This window comes from Canis lupus, chromosome 1 (genome assembly GCF_003254725.2).
Source record: "Canis lupus dingo isolate Sandy chromosome 1, ASM325472v2, whole genome shotgun sequence".
Taxonomy (NCBI): Eukaryota; Metazoa; Chordata; class Mammalia; order Carnivora; family Canidae; genus Canis; species Canis lupus.
Window position 1 is genome coordinate 78,295,001 of NC_064243.1, and position 5,810 is coordinate 78,300,810.

The window sequence follows — 5,810 nt, forward strand, 5'->3', positions numbered from 1 at the left end:
TTGGATACTCCTGCTGTAGTTCACATTAGACCCAGTGCTGTTATTCTAAATTCCATTTTATTAACCATAAAAATGGTGTGTTGGTATTTTGCAAACAATAACAAACAAAAAGAGATAAATACTTAAAGGCACTGCTTTTCACTAAAAGGACTGATAATTTTCAGAGCAGCCCCAGATGACTGATTATTCCTTAGCTTCTTTCCAATTGTAAATCTTTGAGCAAAAAGAAAGAATTTCTTCACTAAATTCTCTTTCCTTGCAAACATAGGCTAGAGCAGTGTAAACCTAGTGACATGTCAAGTGAAACAATTTATCCATTCAGTTAGTTTATAGTTTATAGTTTTTACTTTGTAGTTGTTTCAATTTGTTTAGATGGCTGCAATTTCATTAGTTAAAAACACTGTTCTACATGAGTTGAAGTTTTATGGGGAGGGAAAACATGGATTATATTATGAAAGACAGACATGCTTAAAACATTGCCATTTGTTTTATGTGAATGAAAAAGGGATGGCATTTCTGTATGTTTTGAAGGCATAAGTCTTCATGTATTATTCTATAAATAATATAGTTGAAATAAATCTCAAACTTATTTTTCCAATGTATTCTTCCCTGTAAATTTTAAGTGTAGCCATATAATTAAGGGAAACCAAATCTTTGAATTTTAAAGTTATATATACTTCATACCCAAAAAGAGTTTCATAAGGCTCTTTTCTTTCTTTTTTGATTACACAAATCTTTCAAGTATTTATGTGTTCATTTGTTGAAAGAGTGTTCTAACTCCATATTTTTGTGTGTGTGGAAACTGAATATTGTGCATTGCTAAGTGTAAACAATATGAAAAACTAAAGTGTCCTCTGGATTTGGAGCAAATTCCCAAACCAATGGGATGAGTATCTTCTCACATTGGCAAAATACATTTCCAACTACCAAAGTTGAAAAATGGGCCAGCAAGTAGCTTTAGAATTTTTGCCAGGGGTTTACATATGAATCAAACGTGATCTCTCTTTAAACTGCACTTAATATAGGGAAGCACAGCCATGTTGATTTCAAAGTTAATTGGTATTTGATGCAGTCATTGGGTGTTCATGATTAAAATCTTACAGAAAGCCCACCTATGATGAACAATCCAATATTTGTGGTTTCAGTTGGTAAATTATGCCAATTCTGTGAAAATCATGTTATTATAGTTAGATTCAGGCTAACCACATGGAGTTCTTTCTCCATCCATAATTACATAATTAGATTATTTTTATCTTAAAGTATGCTTTAAGGAACATATTCTCTATGGTATATTATTAAAGAATCATGCCTTCTTAAAGTTTCTTTATAAGCCAAGAAATCCACATGTTATATATTATAGAGAAAAAGTTTTCATGAGTAGATTTCTCTCTAGCTTTGAACCAAGGTCCAGATTACAGACTGCCAGTGATATTTAGAGAGTGAGGAGAATACAACTGCAAAGCAAACTTTACTGAGATAATTGATGAAAAGAGATATTGGATGTTAGAAAACATGCTGTTATTACTCTTAATGCCATACCCATCTCTATCAAGAGATAAAGAATTAGACATTTAAGATAAGATCAAAATAATAACTGCCTAAGAACTCTATCAGCTGTGGAGGGCTGAGAGGAAGAGGCAATCCTGATCTGTAATAATTCTACCCTCTCTGTATTTGGTTATTCACATATACACTATCTTACATCCTCATTCTCTATTCTGTATGCCAAAGAGACAGTGTAAATACATTAATAATAAACAACATAGCAATTTAGCATTTAATAGTTATGACTCTGAAGTCTGGTAAATTGCTAATACTTCTCTATCTTTAATTTTATTAGAAATGTCAATTTCCTTACCTCCATGCTTGATACAGAAGGGAGTAACAAAGATAAGGACAAAATTCCTAGGAAAATAGGAACATTTCAGTCAAACAGGCAACATTAGCAAATGGCAAGTGGTAAATGGTTTTGATTACATTTATTTTATTTACTGTGGACCTGATTCTTGAGACTGAAGGATACAGAGAATTGAACATGGAAGATAGCTCATTTCAAGTTTCACTTGAATCCACCTGACTCTGAGTTTATTTCTTAACTATTTTTTATTAGATAATGTTATCTTATGTAGATGTGCATCTGAAATTAAAAACAAAAATACCATGTAAATTAGCACCAAAAAATGAAATACTTATGTACGTATCTAATGAAACAAATATAAGACCTATATGAGGGAAACTACAAACTCTGAAGAAAGAAATCAAAGAACTAAATAAATGAAGAGATAGTCCATATTTATGAAGGAGAAGATTCAATTTTTGTCAAGACCTTATTCCTTCTCAACTTGGTCTATAGATTCCATGCAATCTCAATCAAAATCCCAGCAAGGTATTTTGTGAATATTGACTAAACTGATCTAAAGTTCATATGGGGAGGAAGAGACCAAGAATAGCCAACAAAATATTGAAGGAGAACAAAGTTGGGGGCCTGGTGCTACATCACTTCAATACTTACTACAAAGGTAGGTAAATGAGACAGTGTGGTATAGGTGAAAAAAGAGACAAGGAGATCAATGGAATAGAATAAAGAGCCCAGAAGCAGACTCACATAGCTACAGTAAACTTATCTTTGACAAAGGAACAAAGATAATGCAACAGAGCAAAGATCGTCTTTTCAACAAATGGTGCTGGAACAACTGGACAATCATGTGCCAAAAAAAAAAAAAAAAGAATTTGGATATGGACCTTAGATCCTTCACAAAAATTAACTCAACATGGATCATAGACCTACATGTAAAATGCCAAAGTACAAAACTCCTAGATCACAAAGGAGAACACTTAGGTGACCTTGGGTGTGGCAATGATAGACAACACCAAAGCCTCCGTCCAGGAACGAAAGAACTGATAAGCTGGACTTCACACAGATTTTATTATTCTGCTGTGTAAAAGATGGTCTCAATGGAATTAAACAAGCCACAGACTAGGATAAAACATCTTCAAAAGACAAGTTGGTAAAGGATTGTTATCCAACATATGCAAAGAAATCTTAAAATTAACAATAGAAAAAAAATAATCTTGATTACAAGTGTAATCTTCATTACAAAAACTTAACAGACATCTCACCAGAGAAGATATATAACTGGCAAAAAAAGCATATGAAAATATGCCTCACATCCTATGTCATCAGGAAATGCAGATTAAAACAAAAGCGAAATATCACTACACATCTATTAGAGTGGCCAAAATCCAGAACACTGACAACTCCAAATGCTAGCAAGGATGTGGAGCAGCAGGAAGTTTCATTCATTGCTGGTGGGTATGCAAAATGGCACAGACACTTTGGAAGATAGTTTGGCAGTTTCTTACAAAACTTAACATATTCTTACCATATAATCCAGTAGTCCTGTTTGTTGAAAATTATGTCCATGCAGAAACCTTCTCACAGATGTTTATAGCAACTTTATTCATAACTGCCAAAACTTGGAAGCAATCAAGACGTCCTTCAGTAGTTGAACGGATAAATGGTGCTATCCAGACAATGGAATATTATTCAGCACCAAAAGACATGAGCTATCAAACCATGGAAAGACATGGGGGAACCTTAAATGCACATTCCTAGATGAAAGAAGCCAATCTGAGAGGTCTACAAATGGAAGACTATGGAGACAGCAAAAAGATCAGTGGTTGCTAGGGGTCAGCAGGGGTTGAACAAGTGGAGCACCCAGAATTTTTAAGGCAGTGAGAATACTCTGTATGATATTATAATGGAAGATCCATTTTATTATACATTTGTTCACACTCGTGAAAGGTACAAAACCAAGAGTGAATCCCAATGCAAACTATCAACTTTGAGTAATTATGATGTAGTTTCATCATTCGTAACCATTGTGCCACTCTGGTGGGGAATGTTGATAATGGAGAAGGATATTCATGGAGGGGCCACAGGGTAATTGGGGGATCTCTGTACCTTCCCCTCAATTTAGCTCTGAACCTAAGAACTGCTTTAAAAATGAAATCTTAAAAAAATGAGCAATCTGAGCAGACACCTTACTAAAGAAGATATACAGATAGCCACATGAGAAGATGCTCAACATTACATCATTAGGGAATTGAAAATGAAAACAGCAAGATACCACTACATACCTATTCAAATGGCTAAAATCCAAAACACCAACAGTATTGAATGCTGTTGAGGATGCAGAGCATAAAGAATGCTTATTTGTTGCTGGCAGGTGTGGCAAATTTTATAGCCATTTAGGAAGAAAGTTTGGCAGTGTGTTACAAACCTAAACATAGTTTTAACTTATGACCCAACTATGTGATCCTAGGTATTTACACAACTAAATAGAAAAATTATTATCATACAATAAGTGGTACACAAATGTTTAGAGAGGTTTTATTCATTATTGCCCCAAACTGGAAAGCCCCAAAATGTCCTTCAATGAGAGAATGATAAACTGGTACCTCCAGACCATGGAATATTCTTCAGCAATAAGAAGAAATGAACTATTAGGCCATGATAAAACATATAGGAGTTTTAAGTGCATATTGCTAAGTTAAGAAACCAATCTGAAAAGGCTGTGTACACACTGGATGATCCCAACTATGTGGCATTTTGAAAATGGCGAAAGAGAAAGTAAGAAGACTAGCAGCTGCCAGGGATGAGAGTGGTGGGAGGGATCAATTAGTAGTGCAAAGGGATTTTTTTAGGACAGGGAAACTACACTGTATGATACTGTAATAGTGGATACATGACTTTAAGCATTTGTTAAAACCCATAGAAGTATATATACCAAGGAAAGAGTGAGCCCTAGTCCAATGTGAAGTATGGACCTTTGTTAATGACGTAGCAGTATAGGCTCATCTGCTGTAACAAGTTGACCACACTTCTCTGAGATATTAAATACAGAGAAAACTGTGTGTAGGGCTTAAGGGAATGAGGGTATATGTTGGAATCTTTGAACTTCCTGCTGATTTTTTTCTGTAAATGTAGAGCAGCTCTAAAAAATAAAGTTTATTAATTTAAAAGAATAGCTATGATAAATATTAGAAGTATACTGGAGAATAGAAAATATAAATGTGATGAGATCTTAAGCACAAATGATCTTTGTGAAGTTGTAAGAAAATTTAAGTTGAGCACTCAAAGACATAAAATTCAATATTTTAAATGAAAAAAAAATACACTGAATGTTAAAAACAAATTAGGCACAGAAAAGGAAATATCATTGAACTTAAAAGCATACTAATTAAAAATAGTTTAAGTAAATCATAGAAAAAGATGAAAACATAATGACCAGTGATCAGAAAGACATTATTAAGTATTTAACACATTTGCAATTGGAATTGGAAGAAGAAAATGAGGCAAGGAGAAAATGTGATAAAATAATGATTAAAGGTTTATAAATTGGAAAACCATGATGGATACACAAATCCAATAAATTTAAAAAATAACAAGCACAATAGATATAAAGGAAGCCATATCAAAACACATCATAGCAAAATCACTGAAAACCAGTGATAATGAAAAAAATCTTAAAAGAAGGCAGAGGAAAAATGACACATGCCAAGGAGAGAGATATAGATCAAAATTAAAACAAACTTCTTATCCAGAAGTATAAAAGCCAAAAGACAATGGCATAACACTTTTAATATACTGAATGAAAAAAATTTATTGGCCTAGAATTATATACACATCACAGTATCTTTCACAAGTGAAGGCAAAATACACTTGCAGACCAACAATATTTGTGAGATTCAGGAAGATTCACTCTAAAAGCAATGTTTTGGGAAAATTTTCAGACATAAATTAATTG